The sequence below is a fragment of the Eucyclogobius newberryi genome, unplaced genomic scaffold (genome assembly GCF_026437365.1).
Source record: "Eucyclogobius newberryi isolate DKJ021-1_F unplaced genomic scaffold, fEucNew1.0.hap1 SCAF_21, whole genome shotgun sequence".
Lineage (NCBI taxonomy): Eukaryota > Metazoa > Chordata > Actinopteri > Gobiiformes > Gobiidae > Eucyclogobius > Eucyclogobius newberryi.
The window spans coordinates 933,608-939,303 of record NW_027315846.1 but is presented as its reverse complement, the minus strand read 5'-3'; positions in this window follow the sequence as shown (position 1 = coordinate 939,303).

Here is a 5,696-nt window from a genome sequence, read left to right as displayed (position 1 = left end):
CACAAAGTCCCTGTTTATTTTAAACCAGGAAACACTTTAAGACAAAAACTGGTTCATCCTAAGGACAAGTTGCCGACTCAAAAACAGAGCAATGTAGTTTATTCGATCCAATGCAGTGAAGAAAGCTGTAAAGAACGTTACATAGGTGAGACGAAACAGCCTCTACACAAGAGGCTTTATCAGCACAGAAGAAATACAAGTTCAGGACCTCAGAGCGCCGTGCATCTCCATCTTGAAGCCTCTAATCACTCGTTTGAAGACGGTGAGGTGAAGGTTTTAAGCAGGAGAAAAGATGGTTTGAAAGAGGAGTCAAGGAAGCTATTTTTGTTAAAAAAGAAAGACCTTCTTTAAACAGAAATGGAGGGCTAAGATTCAATCTTCCTGTTATTTATAATGGGTTACTGAACCCCTGGAAAGGTAGAGGACCAGGACAAGGACATTTAGATGCTAATCAGGTACTCAGGGTGGTTGAGCCAGGGTCTCACAAAGACAAAGAGGATTCTAATAGCCCATTAAGATTCTGAATAGGCTAGCTCGGTAGATACAAGGGGGAAGTTTCTGTTGAAACAACAACTTTTTCTACTTCAGGAAGGCTCCTCCCAATGGGCGGGTCTTACCACAGAACAGTATTAATATCGGAGTTCTCGACCTAAATTCTGTTATTGACAATGACTCTTGGATGAGAGTCGAAACGTCTACTTTTTCAAACTGAGTCCAGATGACTACAACTGAAGCTTTTTCTACTATGGAACACGCCTGGACCAATGAGGGATTACACCAACAATGACATAAATAGGACAAAACTTGACTCTTTCTGAACCAAAAATATCACAAGGAAACATAAAAGAAACCAGAGTCATCAGCGTTGCATTGAGTGTTGCCATGACAACACCACATTCCCTCTCGATCTCATCCATTGTCAGTGAAGATCACGTTCTGAAATCATCCAGAAGCGTCCGGTCAGTGAGTCCACTTCACATGTGTGGGTGTCGTTTGTGGTCGCCGCGGCAACGGGAAACACCGATTTACAAAGACTGAATGAAGTCTGGAGCGACGGGAGCCCAGACAAAGAGCGGGCGGTGTGAACGAGGCACGTCTGTGGAGGGCTCCATTGATAAAACGTCCTCAGAGCGACCGGCGCGTTACATAAGGCTCCGCCCCCTCGTGAGGCGTCGCTCGCACCGTCCAGAACGTCTGCTTCAAACCACATTTTACGGGACATTCGTTTAAAAATGTGCTCGTTTCTGCTGAAAGTTTTTGCTGTACATTAAAAAAAAAAACATTTAAATAAAGACTAAAGAGCCACTGCACCAGAGGCTTTGTCAGCACGTCAGACACTGGAGTTCAGGACCACAGGGGGCAGTGCAGCTTCATCTTAAAGACACAAAGCACTGGATCAAAGACAGAGAGGACAAGATTCTGAGCAGGACAAAAGATGAAGAGAAAGAGTTAAAGAGACAAACTGTGTTCAACAAGAAACATCATTAAATAGAAACTGTTTAAGATTCAACCTTCCTGTTGTTTATAGTGGAATTTTGAATACAAACCTGCTCGAATGACGTAAAACTATCATTTATATGTACGACAGGTACAAACACTCAACATTAGACACTCGTATAAACCGCTCATGGGACTTTAAAGCCTCGGTCGTGTTCTTTGTGTGTGAAGAGTTCCTGCTTTAGAGGGACTCATTTTTAGACCTCAGCACCACTTCCTGTTTTTGTCAACTTCTCCTTTTTGACTTGTCTGCTAAACCGTCACTGACTGATCGCATCACCCCTTTTCCCCCGTAAGTATTTGACCAGCTAACAAGTATTTTAGTAGATGTCTAGTCAAGCAATCATTTTGGACCGTGATTCTTTCGCTGGGAATGTGTTTATTTTTATATTTTTTAATGTTGTTTTGGCCAGGGTTTATTTTTTATTTATTTTTTCAGATACTTTTATTGTTTGTATTTTTTCCAGATACTTTTATGTTTTTTTTTTTTTTTCCAGATACTTTTATTTATTTTTTTGTATTTTTTGCAGATACTTTTATTTTTGTATTTTTTACCCATTTGACCTCCTTTGGATTTGTACAAACAAACAAACAAACAAACAAACAGCTCTTGTACATGACACGTGGGATGGATGCTGATTGGCTGTCATCTGGTGCCCCGCCCCTCTTCACTTCTGTCTGAAGAAGCTGTTCTGAGCTGTGAGTGACAGAGTGTGTTCCCGAGGGTTTGTGAGGCCTAACACACGCCACGCCCACCTTTAGGGGGCGGGGCGGTTAAACCCCTCTGTTCTCAGGCCGGCTCTGATTGGTCGGTTCCTGATCCTCTCACCTGCGCCGCTGCTGTTTTTAGCCCAGATTAAAAGGTTAAACTCGCACCAAAAACTCCTCCACGAGAGTCAGTTTACTGTGGTCAAGGTTTATCCAGAGAGTTTACTGTGGTCAAGGTTTATCCAGAGAGTTTACTGTGGTCAAGGTTTATCCAGAGAGTTTACTGTGGTCAAGGTTTGTCCAGAGAGTTTACTGTGGTCAAGGTTTATCCAGAGAGTTTACTGTGGTCAAGGTTTATCCAGAGAGTTTACTGTGGTCAAGGTTTATCCAGAGAGTTTACTGTGGTCAAGGTTTATCCAGAGAGTTTACTGTGGTCAAGGTTTATCCAGAGAGTTTACTGTGGTCAAGGTTTATCCAGAGAGTTTACTGTGGTCAAGGTTTGTCCAGAGAGTTTACTGTGGTCAAGGTTTGTCCAGAGAGTTTACTGTGGTCAAGGTTTGACCAGAGAGTTTACTGTGGTCAAGGTTTATCCAGAGAGTTTACTGTGGTCAAGGTTTGTCCAGAGAGTTTACTGTGGTCAAGGTTTGACCAGAGAGTTTACTGTGGTCAAGGTTTATCCAGAGAGTTTACTGTGGTCAAGGTTTGACCAGAGAGTTTACTGTGGTCAAGGTTTATCCAGAGAGTTTACTGTGGTCAAGGTTTGACCAGAGAGTTTACTGTGGTCAAGGTTTATCCAGAGAGTTTACTGTGGTCAAGGTTTATCCAGAGAGTTTACTGTGGTCAAGGTTTGACCAGAGAGTTTATTGTGGTCAAGGTTTGTCCAGAGTTTACTGTGGTCAAGGTTTATCCAGAGAGTTTACTGTGGTCAAGGTTTGTCCAGAGAGTTTATTGTGGTCAAGGTTTGTCCAGAGTTTACTGTGGTCAAGGTTTATCCAGAGAGTTTACTGTGGTCAAAGTTTGACCAGAGAGTTTATTGTGGTCAAGCTTTGACCAGAGAGTTTACTGTGGTCAAGGTTTGACCAGAGAGTTTATTGTGGTCAAGCTTTGACCAGAGAGTTTACTGTGGTCAAGGTTTCTCCAGAGTTTACTGTGGTCAAGGTTTGTCCAGAGTTTACTGTGGTCAAGGTTTGACCAGAGAGTTTACTGTGGTCAAGGTTTATCCAGAGTTTACTGTGGTCAAGGTTTGTCCAGAGAGTTTATTGTGGTCAAGGTTTATCCAGAGAGTTTACTGTGGTCAAGGTTTGTCCAGAGAGTTTACTGTGGTCAAGGTTTATCCAGAGAGTTTACTGTGGTCAAGGTTTGTCCAGAGAGTTTATTGTGGTCAAGCTTTGACCAGAGAGTTTACTGTGGTCAAGGTTTGACCAGAGAGTTTACTGTGGTCAAGGTTTATCCAGAGAGTTTACTGTGGTCAAGGTTTGTCCAGAGAGTTTACTGTGGTCAAGGTTTGTCCAGAGAGTTTATTGTGGTCAAGGTTTGTCCAGAGAGTTTACTGTGGTCAAGGTTTGTCCAGAGAGTTTATTGTGGTCAAGGTTTGTCCAGAGAGTTTACTGTGGTCAAGGTTTGACCAGAGTTTACTGTGGTCAAGGTTTATCCAGAGAGTTTACTGTGGTCAAGGTTTGACCAGAGAGTTTACTGTGGTCAAGGTTTATCCAGAGAGTTTACTGTGGTCTTTAGTCCGGTCTCTGGTCAGATTAAGGCTCAGAGTTCTATTCCAGGTTTCACAGATTAAACGTTCTGTTCTCTCAAACCTGCAGCACTTTCACTGCTGGACTCTCCACACATTTAATTCATTTAGATATATAATATATACATGTATATCATATATATATATTTATATATAATATATATAAATATAATATATATATATAAATGTATAATATATATAATATATATAATATATATATGTATAATATATAAATATATAATATATATCATATATATATATAATATATGTCATATATTTATATACATTAACTGGACTAAGAGCACAGACTCCTCCCCCTTTGGCTGCTCTACACTTGGATTACGGGCGTTCCGGTGTGTTGGACTTCACGTCGTCACTCGGACACAGGAGCCATTTTTATCCCCGCGCAGCGTTAAGCACGGGATTAGAAAGTAAAAATACTCTTAAGGGATTAAACGGCGCTAAACGCAGCCGGGTTTGAACGACACGCTGCAGATGCTCACAGCAGCAAGATAACTAACAGGAACTAAAAGAAGAGAGCACATTACGCCGGTGCTGGAGTCTCTTCACCGGCTCCTGTCCAGTTTAGAATCACATTTAAACTCCTCCTCCTGATTTACAAAGCCATAAATGACACGCCCCCATCCAACCTCAAAGATGCTATAGAACTGGTGGTCCCAAGAGTCTCTAAAAGCACAGTAGGAGGTAGAGCTCCTGTCCATGTTAAAGTGGCGACACAGTCTCTTCATTTAAGACCAGGATTAAAACGTTCCTTTTTGAAATGACTTATGGTCAGACCAGTTAGGAACAGAAATATAAAGCTACAGTTTCAGCTCCGCTGCCCTAGGAGTAACTCTGGGGGAAGTGTGGCAGCTTGAGCTCTGTCCTCTGATAAACACTACTTATCGGTTCTCTTCCTGAAGAACCCATTCTCCTCCTGAAGAACCGGTTCTCTTCCTGAAGAACCCGTTCTCCTCCTGAAGAACCGGTTCTCCCCCCGAAGAGCCGGTTCTCCCCCCGAAGAGCCGGTTCTCTTCCTGAAGAACCCGTTCTCCTCCTGAAGAACCGGTTCTCCTTCTGAAGAACTGGTTCTACAACAGGGTCTAAGGACAGAGGGAGGGTCTAAGGACAGAAGGAGGGTCTAAGGACAGAGGGAGGGTCTAAGGACAGAGGGAGGAGCTAAGGACAGAAGGAGGGTCTAAGGACAGAGGGAGGAGCTAAGGACAGAGGGAGGAGCTAAGGACAGAAGGAGGGTCTAAGGACAGAGGGAGGGTCTAAGGACAGAGGACTCTGAGACATTGTCAATCGTCTCCACGGACATTGTTTAATCTGTTTTTCATGGTCGTCCTGAGGCACCTGTTGTTGTGATTTGGGCGTTGGCGCTGCAGGAAAACACTTTCCCTTCGTTAGTTAATTGATGATCGCGATGAGCGGAAATCAAGTGGTTCAGTTCAATCTTTCCCCCAAAGAAAGTAAAACAAGTGCTTTTGTTTGTGTCACCAGGACTTTACTTTCACAGCAGAAATGTCGTCTATTTTTCCGTTTCCAAGTCAACAATCATGCAAAATGTCAAATCTGGCACTGGCCTAAGACTTAAGATAATTACTCACTTTAAATATTTGCAGAATCAAAACACAAACGCACTTTTTAGGAAATAAAATGCTCCAGAATTGCTTTAATGTTCTAAATAAAACCATCAAACAAACAAATATCTCAAAAAACGGGTGATATTTTTACAGAAAATAAC